Source organism: Dipteris shenzhenensis, chromosome 1, assembly GCF_047967505.1.
Source record: "Dipteris shenzhenensis isolate YYH24624 ecotype China chromosome 1, Dip_SZ_1.0, whole genome shotgun sequence".
Classification (NCBI taxonomy): Eukaryota; Viridiplantae; Streptophyta; class Polypodiopsida; order Gleicheniales; family Dipteridaceae; genus Dipteris; species Dipteris shenzhenensis.
Window position 1 is genome coordinate 5206505 of NC_141596.1, and position 20597 is coordinate 5227101.

The window sequence follows — 20597 nt, forward strand, 5'->3', positions numbered from 1 at the left end:
TCCCTCTTCTACCTTGAGCTTGGGAAGCTTTTTTCTCTCCATCCATGTAATGATTTGATAAACCCATTCAGCCACACCTTCCTCACTTATGGGCAACCTGTCTGACTGGTGGGATTGAAGAAATTCATTGCCATGTCTGCGCACCGCCTTTCTATCTGTTTTGCACCATTTTTGCAATGCTGCACACCTCAATCACTTACCTTGCAATTCATCTGAGCCAAGCTTTCTCTACAACTAGAGCTACCCTCTATAGAAAATTGGAGCAATTTGGTCCAGAGATGAGGGAGTACTCAGCAAAAAACTAGTCGACCTTTTGAGAAGACAGAGTTTCTCAAGTGATGGAGATGCTGGTGCCCCAGGGGATATAACATGGCATTTCAGCTGTGGTTTGTTCTGATCTTTCCTTGCATATATATCTATGATTGCACAACAAAATCCCCTAGCTTGGTGATGCTTGAAGTGAGGTGTCAAGCCTCCAAAGTTTCCATGTACTCTGCAAGCATTTCTAGTGTATTTTTTGGAGTTTTTTATGCTACATTAAATGCTTGAGGAGTAAACATTCAGTTCAGAGATTGTTCTTCCAAATTTCAGTTCAAAGTGTGCCCTTTCAGTTCAAAGAAGTTTCTTCCAAGTTTAGTTGGTGTTAATCTCTTAACAACATGCCAACTTCAAGTTCTCAAAGCTCTTCAAATGTCAAGAAGACTACAAAGACAAAGTACAAGGTGTATAAGACTCCAATTAAGAGGTTGTGCGAGAAGCCAACGGGTTATGAATATGCCAAACAATTAGGATTTTTAGAATTCTTATCTTGCAATTTGCATCTATATGGTGAAATTGATTTTCTTGTTCAAAAAGATTGATCTTTTGTAAAGGGATTAGATACTGCCATTAATTTAGTAAGACCTTCCCAAAATGGCTTCCAAACTGAAAATAGATAAGTTTGAAGGAGAGGGGCTCCACACTTGGCAAACAAAACTGAAGTTTATTCTCATGAAAAAGGGAATATGGAAGGTAGCAAATGGAAAAGAAACTAAACCTACAACTAAAAAAGGAGAAGCTTCATGGCTTCCAAAAGATGAAAAAGCACTTGCTATAATTGGTCTTGGTCTGGAGTGATTCCTTTATTCATCACATTGATGGATGTGAGACTGCTCATGCTGCATGGACTCATCTTGAGCATGTTTTTAGAGCATAGGGAGGCTACTCTAAGTTTAGCTTGCTTATCAATGTTATGGAAATTATATTTTCTGATATATCTTGCTTTGGATATTATTACTTTAGTCAATTGTGACTATGGCAAAGTACTCCATAGGAGTGCACCAGATGCGGCGGGGGTCCTAGTGGATACTTTGTGAGACTTTGTGTGGTTAGTTGGGGATGCCTAACTAGCTTGTGTTTTGCCATGCTAGATGGTCACTATTGTGGGTGATTCCATGTTAATACTGATGTCGCTAGTGTTATTGGTGTTGTACTTGATTATTGTGCTTTGAGCGTGGTTATGTTGGAATCGGTTGATTCGGTGATTCGTTCAATCGATTGTTAATAACTAATGTAATTGGCGGCTTGAGTACAGGTGATGGAACTCATAGCGAGGATTGGAGTTAGTGCGAGGGTACCGATCAAGGTGTTGCACAGCGCATTATATATTGCCATGGGCCAATTTTGTATTTGTTTTATTATTGCAAGTGTGAGCAATACATTTTGTTGAGGACATAATTCATTTTGGGACCTAAGATGGCTATGTAAAGCAAATCCCTCATTTTTGGATGAGAGGGATAATTTTGGCTCCTTGGTGCTTTTATGAAATATCATAAATACTCTAGATGAGGAAGTGTGAGCCACTCATCTAGGGGGAGGAGATTGTACCCAGTCTGTTGTCGCTCTCATGGTGTGATTGTGCTTTTTTTCTCCAATTGATTAAGTGGTGAATTTGTGTGTTGAAAAGATTACCTTTTGGTTTCAATGGTATCAGAGCTCAGGTAACGCTCCTGTGAAGGAAGAAGGCTACCTCGTGGCTCATGTGAGAAGTTAATAAGAAGTTTCTCTTATCAAGGACGAAGAAGAGAAAGTCCACGGAAGAAAAAGAAAGGGAAATTCCGAGGCTCTAACCGTGGTCATTTTGTTGCACAAGAGGGAGCGGGTGCAGTGATAGAGAAGTTTTTATAGAAAAAAAATTCAGTGCCATGGTTTTGTGCAATCAACCTTGACCATTGCTCCTTGATAGCCGATGTGAAATTATGCAGTCCAATCTCCACTATCTCTGAAGCTCAGAGCTAGGCTTACATTAAAGCTTTGCACTGTCCAAAGCTCTGCACAGCGTGATAGCGCCCCACTTGCAGATGTCGCACTCTCGAAAAACTATATGCACCTCAGCTTCTGAGGATCTCCGCCATGACTGGACTCTGCAGCAAGCCTTCTGTTATCGCGAGCAGCCATGCATACTGGTCTTGTAGTCATCAATAGCACCGCCCTTGGAAACGTAGCCTTTGCAAAGACCAGTCGCCTCTAGACTGCGCATATTTTCAATTTCAGCAGTGATGGATAGCAGCCGATGAGAGACCTTGGGAGTCTCTCTCTCACTTTGCCCACACACTCGTGAGAGTTCGTAGCATTGACGAGCAGACTCTTCTAGAGACTCTGTCTATGTCTGTGTGCACTCATCTACAGCTACTGCCAACCAACAGCTTGGGTCTCTGACTCTGTGCGCTCTACAACCCTGCAGTCTCCTTACATAGTGGCCACCTCTTTTGTCTCTGCCAGCCTATGTAGCCACCTACTTGGCCTACTTCACCTCTACTGCCGCTCTACGCACTTGATTAGCCTCTGCGTGTGTACTCATGAACAGTCGTCATGGTCGCACGAGGAACTCTACCATCACGGACTCTAGAGCACCATCGTGACTCGCATGCACACCGGGGATAGCAATCAACAGCGCGGTTGAACAGGGTACAAGGTTCAAAGGCCATATTTTAAATTTAAAAAAAAAGAGGAAAATGCAGCAAGCTACAAGGCTCAACAAGGTGATTGGAGCTCAACAAGGAGAAGACCACAGCCAAAATCTATAAGCTTGAATCAAGAAGGTGATTGGAACCACGAATCACCGAGCAATTAATTGGAGATTGGTTGAGCACAGACGACTACAAGCGACATCATCAATCACATATCTCCCACTCTAGTCTTTTCTACCTCCAATCAAAGGAGCGAGATAAGTGATTTCTTTTGCTTTATATTTCATACACTTAGTATCTTCCGCCATCCATTTCTTATCATACACTCGAATCACGCTTTTTCATCTATTTAATTCTCAGACACTTAGTATCCTTTATTTGTATTTATTGCATTATCATGGCGCATCAGCCACAACCACCCATGCTCCAAGAGTAGCTAGACGCACTTCAGGCACAGTTGGTCGATGAGTGTGAGAATAGGGAGAGATTGGAAAAGAAAATCAATGGTAAGAAAAGGAAGAGACATTCATCTGACGATGATTCCGACGATGATACTATTCATCTGACGATGATTCCGACGATGATACTATTATCAAGACAGTCAAAGCCACACTGAGAGCACAAAATTCGAGGAAGAAGAGTAAGATAAGTAGAAAAGCTTTCTCATTTCAAAATTTTGATGGAAAGAAAGAAGCATGCACTGTCTTGTCTTGGATCAGTCAGCTAGATGATTATTTTTTGGGGGAGAAATTCTCTGAAAAAGATAAGATTAAATGTGCTGCAAATCATTTAGTAGAGAGTGTTGCACTTTGGTGGAACATCACTAAGCACAGTAAAAGGCGACCAAAATCTTGGAAATCTTTTCAAAAGCTCATCAAGAGAGATTTTCTTCCCTCACATTTCAAAGCAAAAGCTAGACAACAGTGGGATACTTTTAGGCAGTTTGATAAGGAAACAATCTCCACATATACTGATAGATTTTGGCAAACGTTGATCCAATTACAGTCCTTAGAGAAAGTTAATGAGCGAGATCAACGCAGAAAGTATGTGGCAGGTTTAAAATCTAAGTTGAGAGCCGAGATTAACATGTTTCATCCTCGCTCACTGAGCTCATCAATTTCTCTTGCAATGAATTGTGAAAGGAAGAATGGGATCCCAAAAGAAGGGAAAGATTCAGAATGGCATGTAAGAAAAAGAGATTTGATTTAAAAAAGCCTTTCTTTAAATCTAAAAATGGTTTTGCTCCATAGAAGACAGATTCTTCTTCGAAGCCAAATGGTGGGAATTTTCCAAAGAAAGAAATAAGGTGTTTCAAGTGCAACAAGGTGGGACACATAGCCAGTGAGTGTCCTGAAAGAAAGAAGACCTCGATGGCAAAAGTGCACATGATTGACGACAAAGCAACCAAGCAACAGGGAGGTAAGTATAATTGTCATGCTCTTCTAAAGATGAAATGTTTCATTAATGGCAAAGAAGTTGTTATTCTGCATGATGATGGTAGTACTTATGATTTCATTTCGGAAAGAACCTTAGCAAAGCTAAACCTAGAGTCTTTCCCATCTATTTATAAGGTCAAAGCTGCTTTTACCAAAACAAAGTACAATTGTACTAGAGAAGTCAAGAATCTTGAAATCTCAATCAAACCCTACAAGGATACACGAGACTTTCTAGTGGCACCCCTACAGGGAGTGGACATTATCTTAGGAATGCCATGGAGACATCAACACAATCCTAAGATAGACTACGATTCACATCAGATGTGGATTGAGAAGGACAGACAAGAAATATGTCTAGAAAGCTCAATGAAACCTGAGATTAGTCCTTTACTCAACCACACACAAGCCAAAAGAGCAATTAGAAAACGTGAGAAGACATATCCGATTTTGGTGAATACAGTAACAGCTACTCAGCCAAACACTAAGCCTATGCACCAAAAGTTTCTTTCTCAATTTTTTGATTGTTTCTTAGAGGATTTACCACCTGGACTACCATGTTCTCGACCTGAAGATCATAGGATAGAAATCCTATCGGGCAATACTCCTCCTTGCAAAGCTCCTTATAGAGTTAATCAACTAGAACAAAAGGAAATTCAAAAGCAAGTGGAGGAACTGATAGAGAGAGGATTAATAAGACCCAGTAGTTCTCCTTATGGAGCACCTGTCTTATTAGTCAAAAAGAAAAATGGAACCTACCGAATGTGCATAGACTATCGTGCACTGAAAAAAATCACAGTGAAGAACAGATATCCAATCCCTAGGATTGATGATCTTTTGGACAAATTGAAAGGAGCCAAGGTCTTCAATAAGATAGATCTAAAATCCAGCTATCATCAAGTTCGTATGGTAGAAGAGGATATATACAAGACTGCCTTTAGAACTCAAACGGGACATTATGAGTTCTTAGTTATGCCTTTTGGGCTAACTAATGCTCTAGCTACTTTTAGTAGAATGATGAACCGAATCTTCCTTAAACACCAAGATTGTGTGGTAGTATTTTTTGATGATATTCTGGTGTTTGGCAAAGATGTTGAGGAGCATAAAGAACATCTAAATCTAGTCTTTTCACTCTTGAACATAGTATTAGATAAAGTGGGACAAAAGTTGCATTTTGGGAATTTTGAAATTGGGTGAATTTCATTAAAATTGGGAAAGGCTTCATTAAATTTGGGAAAATTTCCATTGATTGTGGGAATTTTACCAATATTGAATTAGCTAATATTTGGAATTCCAATGATTATGAAAAAATTCATTGGTTGTGAAACAGTTCATTGCGTATAAAAACCGGAACAAAGCATTTGTGGCAGAGTTTGAAAATCATGTATTTGGTGGTGTTAATAAACACCGTCTAGGGACAACATGTATATTTTACTTGAGGTGTTAATAAACACCAGTTGGTGGTGTTAACAAACACCATGCATAGTGAGTTCCACTAGAAACAAAGCAGTTGTTGGTGAAGGTCAGCTTCTGAAAATTGTCATATTAATAATATGCAAATACCCATTGACAAGATAACAACAATTGAGAAACATCACATGAGAACACACCTTACAATGGAAGTTTGGGAGATTAAGAGGGAGAAAATCAACACCATTTTCTATGCTCTGATACCAAGCAAGCTCTCCTGTGCTTTGATACATACGCTCTGTGGAATCTTGATCTTCTTGGGTCTATTTATGGATTTTGATGTCCATGACCAGACAATTGCATCAATACACTCCCATACCTGTGCATCCAACCTATTCTCTACCCAATACTTGTTCCAGCAATCAACATAGACATCTGCATCACTGAGCCCCTTTCTCTTAACTGATGGTGTCCAATACTGAATTAATAATTTCTTGAAATTAGGAGCAGCAGCATCCATGTCGGCACTTGATATGGCAACCCCAAGCCATATGGGGTATATAGGATCTGATGGCCTCACCAAGATGAAGTCACCTTGCTTAACATCCACATTGGTCTAAACTCTTCCCTCAGCTTACCCTTTAGAGGCCCACAATAGTGATCATTCCATTTCTCATAGCCTTGGAAATCATTAATTCAAGCATCTATATCATCCTCCTCATCAGGAGATTATGTTCTTGGCCAAAACTCTCTGTACACTCCTATCTCTGAGATGTTTTCCTGTTCGAGCTCACCGATCATGGTTTTCCAATAGTCTATCACTGGCCTAATGTAGGACTCATAGGATGCATTCTTTCCACTTGCACATCTCTCCCAAAATTTAATGCAATCCTTTATCCCTGATATTACTTGCAAGTGATCTCTCACAAATGCAGCCATTGGCAGTATATCCGGACAACCTGTTGGCAATAATGATTGACCCTCACTATCTTTCTTCCATAGCTCAATTCCCCCTTCAATGGGCATCCACCAATTCGGTGATTTTGGATGCACCTTGTATTGCATCATTGGTTTGTCACCTTGCATGTAAAATCGAAATTGTAATGGCTTTGCATGTCCAACTAGCATTTCTTGCCCATCACATAGGTAGCCATCCACATAATCCTTGAAGTTAGGAACTCGTGTAAGAACAAATGGTGCCGGTGAAGATGATGTACATTTTTTAAATGTATCCATCAGATGCAGGAAAGTGAATGTTTGTCCCACCTGCAAGCTCTCAGAAAACTTGCTAAACATTGCATCAATGTCCTCATGTGTGTGCCCTACCATCAAGAAGCCCAATTGAACTGTCTTGAAAATGCCCCTTGCTACAAGAAGAGAAAGGTATGCAAACAAGTATCTATTTTTGTTCTCAGACCCACAATTATCTAGTTGGAGTAGCAAGTTCTCTGGCAACTTTTGGAATGGTGGCTCAATAGCAACACTCCCCTCTAAAGAAGGTGGGTTTTCTCTTGTATTTGACGGAAAAAAATTCATACATGTGTCTGTAGCCCTTGCAATGGAAGTTGTCATGGCCTCCGTGACAGACTTCAGGTCACTTTCCGATACAGTTTCTAGATTTGCATTTGTGATCGTGACATCTACATTTTTAGACAAGCTAGCTCCACTTGTGGAAACATGTGCACCTTTAGAACTGTAATGGGAGTCCAAAGCATTTCCTGAACATAGAGCATTCAAAAGGCGAGCGTTGCTTCTAGGAATCCCATTAGTAGCAAGGTCTCCAAGGTCATGCATATCCATCCTCTCGAGGTTGTGCAAACAAATTGAGAGCGATCCAATCATCAGGTTGGGATCAAATGGCCACAAACCATTGAGGGTGAAGTGTCCATAATGACCGTTTCCATGCCCATGGGTAATCATTCCAATGAGTGAAACCTGTAATTGCCATGTAGAATCGGTGTCCTTGGACCTCACCTGAAGTCTAGGAATTGCCGCCTTTTTTTGGTCCATCTTATCATGGATTATGCATACATACTTTTTTGGATCCATCTCGGAGTACCTACGCCATGCATAGTATAGGTTCCTACAACTTTGTTGCTGTATCATATGCATCTTTCTCTCTTCCATCAGCGAATTGCACTCATCTTGACTTTTTGTGGCTACCAATTGAGCCTTGATCCTGCTGCACAAGCTACATTTAGAGAATTCACTCGTCTTAGCAAGGGCTACATTTTTTAAGTCTGATTTCCAAATCCTGCCAAATGTGGATGTGGATAGGCTCTAATAACCACGTTGGTTAAGTAAGTGTTGACCTCACGTAGGACATCTATCTTCTTATACACTTCAGGTATCACTTGCTGTGTCTCTCTAGAACCATCCTGCATGGTTCTACTCTTGCGAGGCATATGCTCTGTGCTATTATCCACAAAGTGTTGAATGAGAGCCCTTCCCATACCTATGTGCTCCCTGCTCCTCCTCATAATCCCTGAATTGCCATGCACATATCGCTGCACACCACTCTCAAATTACTCCCTGTATCAATAAATTGATGTTCTTGGAATTCCATGCATCTCATACCATGCTCTACAATAGACATCCGGACCGTTTATCCTGAAGTTATAGCATATCCTCCCTGTGTAGTCATGATGCCAAGCTGTTGACAACACATCGTATATAAAGTTTGTACGAGACTCCAAGGAGCTGCCCCAAAAGTTCTTCCTTAGATTCATTAAGAGATCTCGCTCTGCATGTTGGCAACACCTACTCCCACAACAATCAATGGAAGAAACCTGCTACACTGAATCTAGTGACATTTTGTACATTGGTGTTGGAGGCTCTCTTTGTTTAGGCACCCTATTAATGAAATTGTACCTTCTTTTCTTTGATGTTGGATCATCCCTTTTCAACATTTGATCATTGACCAACTCATCTCTACCAGCAACATGGTCCATGGGCACATATTGTTGCAATGGGCTTCCTTCAAGTAAGGTAATCTATTTGATGGGCCACTTTACTAGGCTGAGAGATCCGACATCTTGCATAGAAGACCCTAAGTCACTTCGTCTAATTTGTTCTTTCTTTTCAATACCCACACCAATGCAATCGTTACCCAATAGGTCAAAGTTTATAGAGTCTCTCGGGAAAACATATAAGATCACACCTTCCCCACGGACTTTGTTTTGCTCTCATCCCATAAGACAACCTTTTTCTCTTTCCAAGATTCACGAATGAAATTGTCAGTTTCCAATGAAGAAACTGGCATTGCCTCAACATAAGGTCGCTCATGCTCACTTGGTGCAGCTTCTTCAGTTATCGCATCATCTAAAGAATCACCAACATGTTTTAGAGAGCCCTTAGGCCACTTGACAACGCTCCAAATTGCCTCACCAACAAGCACTGCATCCATAGTGGGAAATGGCAAGAGCATTTCACTATTGATAGACTTCTCCACTATCACCGATACATTTTTTTTCCCAATCTTCACACCACTACAGTAGGCCTCTAGATCTATTGCACACACTCCACCAATTCCAACCACTTCATTCCCCACCATCATCATGACCTTGTCCCCGCTTCGAATAGCCATCCCCTGTCATTATGATTATAGAGAATTAATTATGAACAAATTACAACCAAAGAATTTCATAAGACCATCAAACATGTCCTTCTAGAGGGGAAGAATGGCATTGGTGCAAATCTCTAGAATGCATGAATGAGTCTATACAAAATTTTCATGAAAGCATGAATTATTTCCCTAAAAATTTTAGCAATTTGATACAACTTTTTCTAAAGCATGAATTATTTTCACCATTGTCATGACCTGATTCATGCATCTAATAGTAGCCATCCCCTCTCATTACGATGACAAGAAATTGATTATGAACAAACTACAACCAAAGAATTTCATAAGACCAACAAAGTTGTCCTTGTAGCGGGGGGAGGATGGCACTAGTGCCATTCTCCATGTGGGATTGTGGAGAATGGCATTGGTGCCATTCTCCATGTGAATTCGGCTTTCCTATGGAGAATTGCATATCCCATCTTTGAAAAGGGGAATGGAACCAGTGCCATTCTCCCCATGCATTGACTTGAGAAAAACATTTGTCTTCATAAGATGAGAACAGACTAGTGCCATTCTTCCTTTGGAAGACAAAATTTTGACTTAGGACTTTGCGGATGCGTCAATTTTACGAGCAAAAACCTATGAGCAGGTTTATCCGAGCGTGTTTTTCAAGAGATTTTTAAAAATATTTTTCTTTAGGAAACATGGTTTTTACACTTTTATTTTCACTAGAACTAGATCCCTTTATCATAAAAATATACAGACTAGTCACTCATTCATTTTTACACAACATAATTTTCTTATTTAGAGACATCCCTTTGTACCCCTGTTATTACCTTAAAAAAGTGTTGATTTCTTTAAGAAACATTCCTCATAATCACTCTCAATGTAATAATACTATGCATATATAATTACTTATTAACACATTTATATCATATGGCAATATCTTTTTAGTGTTTTTATAGCATATTTATGGACATGTTTCTAAAGAAGTTTAAATTACTATAAATAAGTATTCACTTGGGCTTATATATCACTCTCATAAAATACATGTAATATTCAATACTATATATGAAAGATTTTCCAAAATATAACTCCACAGATGTGCTCAAATGGGGTGTTCCGATCAATTTGAGTGGTTGAATGACTATATTTGGACATTGGATATGAAAGTTATGTCACTTTTAAAAGTGCTGTCCAAGGTAGTTTCGCCAGCGAAACTACCTTGGGAGACTTGCTTCAAAGGGGTTTCACTGGCGAAACTACCTGGATGGCTTGCTTCAATGAGTTTTCTTTGAAGAAACTCTTTCATGAAGATAGGTTGAGAGAGGGTTTTCAATGTCACCCCCTATTAAGTAAAAGTTGTAAGAAGGATCATAAGGGAATTTTCATAGAGAAGTCTACTCTACATGTGGGTTTCTTTAAAAGCCATCCCATTATGCTCTCACCATTCCTACAGATTCACCTAAAGATTTTTGTATAAAATAGGCATTGCTATAATACTTTGCATATTTCTAAGTGAAACTATGTTTTCTTCTGATCGATTTTTGCCATATTTATGCATAGTTGGAAGCTTTTTTTTTCCTTCGCTCGAACGCTCGGAAGATTTCGCTCAGAAAATGCTCATCCCCGGACTTTGCCTTGGGAGAATGCCAATGGTGCCATGCTCCCTTTGCAAAGCCAAAATTTTATATTAGGACATTGCAATGGGAGAATGGCACTGGTGCCATTCTCCCTTTATGAAGGCAAACTTTGAATCAAAACATTGCATTGGGAGACTGGCACTCATGCCATTTTCCCTTTGCAAAGCCAAGATTCTGAATCATGACATTGCAATGGGAGAATGGCACTAGTGCCATACTGTCTTTGTGAAGTAGAAATTTTGAATCACGACATTATGGCATAGCCAAAGTTTTGAATCGAGACATTGCAACGGGAGAATGGCAGTGGTGCAAATTTAAAATTTAAAATTTTTGGCTTTGTAATAGGAAAATAGAGAATGGCACTAGTGCCATTCTCCCATTGGAAAATGGAGAATGGCACTAGTGCCATTCTCCCAATGGAATGTCGTGATTCAAAATTTTGGCTTCACAAAGGTAGAAGGGCACCAGTGCCATTCTCCCATTGGAATTAGTGGAATGTCAATCTATAGGTTTAGTTTGTCTAGATTACCACTAGCGGAGAATGGCAGGGATGCCAATCTCATGCTGGCAACTACATAATGACACTGAGATCATCAAACTCACATGTGGAATGGAATCGGACACCACTCTCCTATGGTCACAGTCTCCGCTCTGTAGAGTTCATATGGATTTGTGTCAATCTCTGTGGAGAATGGCAGTGGTGCCAATCTCATACCATGACCTGAAAACATGCACAAGGAATCCTAAACTCACATGTGCATTTGCACTTTTGCCATTATCCTACTGTAGCCAATAAAATTAGTGGAATGTCAATCTATAGGTTTAGTTTTCCTAGATTACCACTAGCAGAGAATGGCAGTGATGCCAATCTCATGCTGGCACCTACATAATGACACTGAGATCATCAAACTCACATGTGCCATTTTGACTCTGTGAAGCCATTTTGACTCTGTGAAGCCAAAACTTTGAATCTGGGAGAATGGCACTAGTGCCATTTCCCCTTTGCACAGCCAAGATTTGAATCGGGAAATCACAATGGGAGAATGGCACTGGTGCCATTCCCCCTTTGCAAAGCCAAAGTTTTGAATTGGGACATTGCAATGGGAGAATGGAAGTGGAGCAAATTTAGAAATTTTTAGCTTTGCAAAATGGGGAGATTGGAGGATGGCAGTAGTGCCATTCTCCCATTGCAATGCCAGAACTTGAGACCATAGACTTTGTGTGTGTGTGTGTGTGTGTGTGTGTGTGTGTGTGTGTGTGTGTGTGTGTGTGTGTGTGTGTGTGTGTGTGTGTGAGAACATGGTATTCATTTGAAACCATACACTATTTTACTTCCATTTATTCATATATGTGGTAAAGTTGATGGATATTACTTTATGAAACCTAGCTCATTATGTGAGTTTATTCACGTTAGTTTGGTTATGCTAGGTTGGTTAAGTTACAAATTTTTATGTTAGAGTATGTTTTTCTTGATCAAGGTCCAAGTAATGTAAAATTTGAAGGTGTAGATTGAATTAGTTGATGAGAATGTGATTTTTCTCCATGTTAAAAAAATTGTAATCATGCGCATCATTAGATCGCAAGCTATGGATTTTTTTAAAGGAAGATGAGAATAGGTTAAATAAAAGGCGTGAGGACAATGTAAAAAAGGAAGAAAATGAGTGTCGACAATGTAAAATAGAAATGAAAGAAATGCATACGTTAGATATGTTAAATGAAAGAAATAAAATAAATGCATAGGGAAAATATGTTAAATAAAAGAAATGCATAGTTTAGATATGTTAAATAAAAGAAATTCATAGGTTAAGTATGTTAAACAAAATATATGCATAGGCTAAATAAAAGAAATGCATAGGTTAAGTATGTTAAACAAGATATATGCATAGGCTAAATAAAAGAAATATTTTAAATAAAAGACAAGCATAAGCTAAATACTTGATCGATATTACTTCAGTTGTGTGAGTTCTTTCATGTTAGCTTAGTTATGCTTTTGAAGCTTCCGAAGTAAAGGTCCAATAAAAGTAAATTTTTAAGTTGCAAACTGAATTAGTTGACGAGCATCTGCTTTTCTCTACATTTAACAAAAAATATCGGCTTTGGAAGCATTAGATCGGAAGCGTAGGTTATAATAAAAGGAGTGCATAGGTGGAAGAAAAGGAGTGGCATAGATTTAAAAGGTGGAAGAAAAATAGTAGCATAGATTAAATAGCTGGAAGAAAAGCTTTAAGGGGACCTTTTGTGACCCCAAAATGTCCCTTGATGCTTTTAATTATACTTTTAAATTGCATTCAAAATTGATTCAGATATTATAAAACATTAGTAGCATTAGAAATAGATCCAAAAGACAAACTTGGTGTAGATGAACTACTACTACCCACGGTCTAGAGATCTAGATGCACAATATGCTAAGATAATGTATAGAAAAGGAGCGGATGAAGGGCAGAAAAGGAGCTTCATAGATTAAATAGCTTCACACACCAAACACTATTTGTGTGTGGGATGGAGATGGCATAGAACTGCTCCAAAAGATTCTCTACAAGAATATACCAAACTCTTGCTTTCTATGTGGGTTGGGTAGACACTTTATTAAGGAATGTCCCTCCTGGAATAGTCATATAAAGGAAAAAGAAGAGGAATAGTCATATAAAGGAAAAAGAAGAGGAAAAAGAATAGTCAAGACAAATTTTCATTCCTGAGTGTATACATTCACAGAACATTAAATGACCTAAAACCACAAAATTTTAGAAGATGGTTGTGTGCTAGAGCACTCAATCCTGATTTCTTATCTCTTCATAGAAAGTCAAAGTAGGAGGCCTAAAAATAAGTTGGCAACTTAACTAGATTGATGACAAGAGAGTGTGGGTCTATATAGAACACAAAGAGGGTAGAGGGGGTGCAGCTTTGGGCATTGCTAAGCACCTAGTTCAAGAAATAGGGGGTTCTAACCAGCTTTTATTGCAATGCAGTAGGAATAGAATTCATTAACCCCTACCTAGTGTGCCAAATGTTTTTAGTCTACGCGCCTAACTCCGCAAGAGATAGAGCACTCCTTTGGAGTGGTAAGATTCTTCTTGAGACAATACTATTGTCTTGATTGATACCTAAGAGGACACATCTTCACCTAGACAAAATTCAGATAGGTCATTTCCACAAAAAAGCTCAATTGGATAGAGCTTATTTCTCTAGAAGGATTTTGGCTAACACCACTACTTTAACATCCCTCTTATTCTCTGATCATAAGCCAATTTTAATATCCCTTGAGAAGGGTGTAGGGAGGATTCTTAGATCCTAGTTTAATAACAGTGATTTTAATAGGTTACATTAAAAAAAAGTGCATAGGTCGGATAGGTTAAATATATTAAACTTGTTAAATTTGTTTTTTAACGAAAAGCAAAAGGTTAAACTAATGAATGTAAAAAATTGAAAAACCCTATACCTTGTCTTTCATTTTGCTCATTGCCCTATGTTAATCGCCTGTTTTCAAGCAAGGTCTCGTCAGCGATCCCTATAATTCCCTTGGCGATTGGAACGTGAGCAATGACACACCTTGCTACTGGAGTGGCGTCTCTTGGACCAATGTCCCAAAGAATGCTGTTCCACGGGTTGTTAGTCTAGCCATCATCGGTAAAAAGCTCTCTGGTTCCATACCCTGTGCTTTTGGAGTGCTCGATTAGCTACGCTGCTTGAGCCTGCAGGGAAACAGCATCAATGGAACTCTCTCGCCCGAGCTCTTCAACACGACGTCCCTTCGCACCATCTTGCTTGGAGGCAACCAAATAATGGGAGCTTTGCCTCCTCAGATCAGTCGCCTGAGTAACTTGCAGACTTTTGATGTTTCTAGTAACAAGCTGCTCGGCGACATTCCTCAGTCTATCACAGGATGCCGCCAGCTGCAAACTCTCATTCTCGCCAACAATTTTTTCTCGGGGCCAATTCCGAATGGCATGGGCAAGAATCTCACTTCCCTAGAGCAACTCGACCTTTCAACCGATTCTTTCATGTGCAATCCCAGACGATCTTGGGGGCCTTTCATCTTTATAGGGAGCACTCAATATGTCCTTCAACCACCTCTTTGGTCCGATTCCCTACAGTCTAGGGAACCTTCCTTACATTGTGAGCCTCGATTTGAGTCACAACAATCTCAATGGTAAAATCCCACAAGATGGTTCATTAGCAGAACAAGGTCCAGGCCCTTTCCTCGGCAATCCAGAACTTTGTGGATTCCCCCTGACTACTGTATGTCCCCCCTCTCCATACGATTCTCCGCTTCCGAGCTTGCCCATGGAGGGGTCGTCACCGGCCTCAAAAGGGACTTCACAAACTCGGACTCACAATCCAGTCCTCCTCGATTCTGCCCCTGCCTCAAGACTCTCTGTGTGAGCTGTGGTGAGTAAAACTCTAAGACTCTGAGACTCCTCTCCAATTCTGCTAAATTGAAATAATTTTTTTGGAATGAATAGACAGTGAATGAGGGAAAGGCATCAATTGAAATGAGAGAAAAGGACTTGATTTTTCTGAAATGTAGATTTGAAAGTTAAAAGTGATAGTTTGAAACTACTAAATAATTCAAATTTTGAAATATAGCTCTTCCCACCATTGTTCCCTTTTGAATTTTGGATATATAGAGTGGCACTTATGCCATTCTCTCAAATATTAAATTTAAATTCAAATTCATATTGATATTTTTAATTTCAATTTGTATTTCAAATTGAAATTATTCTTTTGAAATTATATTTCAAAACCTAAATTCTAGCTTTTAGATTTTGATTTCAAGCTAAATTTCAATCTCAATTTTGATTTTCATGATTGAATGGCAAATTTAGAGATTGAAATTCTAATTTTAAATGGAGAATGGCACCAGTGCCATTCTCCAAGACCTCATAAGAAGTCCTTGAGAGTGGCACTAGTGCCAATATCCCTTGAGATAAATAAAATTTTGAAATATAGCACTTCCCGCCATTGTTCCCTTTTGAATTTTGGATATATAGAGTGGCACTTATGCCATTCTCTCCAATATTAAATTTAAATTCAATTTCATATTGATATTTTTAATTTCAATTTGTATTTCAAATTGAAATTATTCTGTTTGAAATTGTATTTCAAAACCGAAATTCTAGTTTTCAAATTTTGATTTCAAGTTAAACTTCAATCTCAATTTTGATTTTCATGATTGAATGGCAAATTTAGAGATTGAAATTCTAATTTTAAATGGATAATGGCACCAGTGCCATTCTCCAAGACCTCATAAGAAGTCCTTGAGAGTGGCACTAGTGCCAATATCCCTTGAGATAAATTGAAAGACTTGCAACACTAGTCAAGATTTATGTGTAAGATTTGGTACCAAAATAAAAAATATCAATGATACACTACCAATAAAATCAATGGAATGCCAATCTACATGTTGAGTTTGTGCAGATTTCCACTGGGATCTACATAATGGAACTTAGATCCCCAAACTCACATGTGTATTGCAACCTGGCACTGTTGACTCTGTGCCAACATGAACTTATGAAGAAAGAGAAGGTGATACAACTTTGTGATACAACTTTGTGTTACAACTTTGTGTTACAACTTCTAGACACAACTTTATGTTACGACTTTATGTAACAACTTTGTGTTACAAGTTTGTGTTACAACTTCTACATGAAGAGAGAGAATGTGTTACGACTTTGTGACACAACTTTGTGTTACAACTTTGTGTAACAACTTTGTGATACAACTTTGTGACACAACTTTGTGTTACAACTTTGTGTAACAACTTTGTGTTACAACTTCTACATGTAGAGAGAGAAAGTGATACAACTTTGTGTTACGACGTTGTGACACAACTTTGTGTTACAACTTTGTGATACAACTTTGTGTTACAACTTTGTGATACGACTTTGTGTTACATGCAGAGAGAGAAGCTCTCCAACTTGTATAAATACCCCATAATGGAATGAAGCCCACACTCTTGGGGCATTGTGTTGAGTCTACATTGGTATTCCAAGCATTTGTCTCAAGTGTCCATGCTTCCTTGCACTGCACGTCCAAAAGCATGTCCTAACCTTGCAACCCTTCTCCCCTCTCCTCCAACCCTGCAACCCATCCTCTCCCTCTCCTCCTCCCTTCTCCCCCCTCCTCCTCCTCCTCCTCCTCCCTCCTCCTCCCTCCTCCTCCTCCTCCTCCTCCTCCCTCCTCCTCCTCCTCCTCTCTCCTCCGTCTCCCTCCTCCTCTTCCCTCCTCCTCCTTCCTCCTCTCTCTCTTACTTCACCCATGCTCTTACACCTTCTTCCTCTCCCACTCCTATGCTTTCCTAAACCCTTAAACTCAATGATCTACGAGGGAGACGAGTTCTCCACCATGTATTTTACTCTGAACCTTGGATCCTCCTCCTAACCCTGAACTCCTTCTAAACCTTGGAACCTCCTTCTGAACCCTGGAACTCTTTCTAACCCTGAACTCTTTCTAAACCCTGGAACCTCCTTCTGAACCCTTAAACTCCTCCTAAACCCTACAACCCCCAATGAAGGCGAAAGCCTTCATTACCCCAACAACAATGGTTTACGTGCCTTTTACACATGCTTGCATTATGTTTACTCACCACACTTAAGCCTACGTCTCTCACCGGAACACGACTCGAGGTCCTAAGCTACACATATACTACAACGACAATCCCAATATATCTGTAGGTGACAAAAAGCCTCGGAACACTGCAACATAGAGAACCCAGCTCTTCCTACGGAAGCGGTAGGAAAGAGCCAACATTTGGCGCCGTTGCCGGGGAGACTAGCGTCTCAAGTCGCGACGAGTAAACATGCGTAGGTAGGTATAAAAGCCACATGATGTACAATTAGGCTAGGTAGTAAACACGGTTGCGTAGAGCTTTCAATTACGATCATTTTACCTTTTTACAGAAAGGCAAACCGAGCTCTCCATAAAGAGTTATGGCTCGGGAAGAGTTTAGGGTTAAACCCTAAACCTAAACCCTAAACCTAAAATCCAAACCTATAAAAACCTACTCCACCCCCCCTCATTCTTCATCTCACACTTTTTGCCTCCATTCTCTTCCTCCTTCCGAGCCCCACGCAAGACACTCCTCCCTCTCCATCGACCGCCCCCTTACTCCTATCCTCGCCATGTAAGTGACATCGAGCCCTTCTCGCAGCAATGACCTAGCCTTCCACCCACCGTCCATTGTTCCGCGACAATCCCGTTCTATCGAGAAAGACTTGGAGAGCGTCAGGTAACCACTTCGCCTTGCTTTTCAAGTTCCGTCTTTCCGTTTTTTGTTGTTGCTCTTTTATCCCTCCCCCTCCACCACCACCTCCCCCTCTCCCCCTCCCCCTCTCCACCCCCTCTCCCCCTCCCCCTCTCCACCACCACCTCCCCCTCCCCCTCTCCACCACCACCTCCCCCTCTCCCCCCTCCACCACCATCTCCCCCTCTTCCCCCTCCCCCTCTCCACCACCACCTCCCCCTCCCCCTCTCCACCACCACCTCCCCCTCCCCCTCTTCACCTTTCCCCTCCCCCTCCCCCATCCCCCTCTCTCACCTTGCTCTCTCCCACCCCCTCTCTCTCTCACTCTCCCCCTCATTCCCGCCCCCACCCATTAATCTCTCTCTCCCCCTTACCCCCCTCGTCCCCCCATCCCCCTCAACCCCCCTCTCCCTCTCGTTCCCCCATCCCCCTCACCCCCCTCCCCCTCTCGTTCCCCCTTACCCCCCTCACCCCCCTCCTCCTCTCGTTCCCCCATCCCCCTCACCCCCCTCTTCCTCTCGTTCCCCCATCCCCCCACCCCTTCTCTCTCTCTCACCCCCCTCTTCCTCTCGTTCCCCCACCCCCCATCCCCCTCAACCCCCCTCTCCCTCTCGTTCCCCCATCCCCCTCACCCCCCTCCCCCTCTCGTTCCCCCTTACCCCCCTCACCCCCCTCCTCCTCTCGTTCCCCCATCCCCCTCACCCCCCTCCCCCTCTCGTTCCCCCTTACCCCCCTCACCCCCCTCCTCCTCTCGTTCCCCCATCCCCCTCACCCCCCTCTTCCTCTCGTTCCCCCATCCCCCCACCCCTTCTCTCTCTCTCCCCCTTTCCCCCCTCGCCCCCCATCCCCCTCTCTCTCCCTCCCCCTTACCACCCACCCCACCCCACCCATCCCACCCACCCCCTCGTTCCCGCGGCGGCGCTCCGCAGAGTCGCCGCCGCCTCCCCCGCCCCGCCTCGCCCGCCGCCGCCGCGGCGCACACAGCGCCGCCCCCCGGCTACCCGCCCCGCCAGCGGCTGCGCCGCCAGCGGCGGCGCCCCCTCACCCGCCCGTCCTTCACCCCTCTCCCCGCTCGCCGTCCTGCGGCGGCGCACCCAGCGCCACCGCCCCGCGGCGGCGCAGCCCCGCGCCCCCGCCCGCAAAATACCCCGCCCCGTCCCGCGCCCCTCCTCCCGCGCCGCCCCCGCCCCGCCCGCGGCGGCGCTCCGCAGAGACGCCGCCGCCCCGCGCCCCCACGCCCCGCCCCGCGCACTGCCTCGCCAGCCCCAACCCCTTACCCCCTCGCCACCCCTCGCCCCCTGCGCAACCCCCCCCTTTCCCCCCGCGCAAACCCCCCTCACCCCCCGCGCAAACCCCCCCTTTTCCCCCCGCGCCAACCCCCCCCCTCAGCACCTCCAAAAAAAAAAATAATAATAATAAAATAAAAAAAAAATTTAAAAAAAAACCCTAACCTAAAACTAACCTCAGGTTAGTTACTAACTACGGTTAGGTTAGTCGATTAACCCTAGGTTAGTTAGTCCTAACTACAGTTAGGTTAGGTTAGTTAGGTTAGGTTTAACTAGAGTTAGGTTAGCTTAGTTAACCTTAGGTTAGTTTAGTTAGCCCTCGGTTAGGTTAGTCAGTTAGTATCTAACTACAGTTAGTTAACCTCCCAGTTACAGTAACTGGGAGGATCTAGGTTAGTTTCCCTAACTAGAGCCACTTCGTTTCAACCCCTCGGTTGGCCTTAAAGTCCATTCACACCACCATTAGGACCCCCCAAACGCCAACTTTAGCCCTCCTTTAACCCCTCGAAACTCATCCGTTTGGGACCCAAATTGAACCCCGTTTGAACCCAGATTTCACACACGGAAACACCACGTTACGGGGTATTTTTCCAGCCCATTGCACACCATTTCCGCATCCCTAGCACACGTTCGTTCGCCCCCCCGTGTGAGCCTCATTTTACATTTATTCACTCGTATTTTCACGCCGCGACCTCCGATTAACGATCCGTCTGCACCGGCACATTTCCCTACACACGTAGGACAATCCTAGGCACATTATTAACACGACGGTCCCTACACATATTAACATCACTCTAACTCTCCTAACGACACCACCTCCACGCCCGCCCTTGGGGTAGCGATCCCCTTGGCAAATCACGCACCATCTGCATGCAGTTACGTTCCGGCCAACGACTTCGACTCCAACGCTCGCCCAATCCGCAAATTACTCCACTGCCACAACCGCCCCCGCCAATCCTCTACCCCGAATCCCCCCCTGAGGTTCACCAACTTCCTTTAACTCCTCCTCGCCCCAACATGGCTGGACGTCGTCCTGAGCATGATGGGGACATCGACCTCGATGCCGAGGCTGACA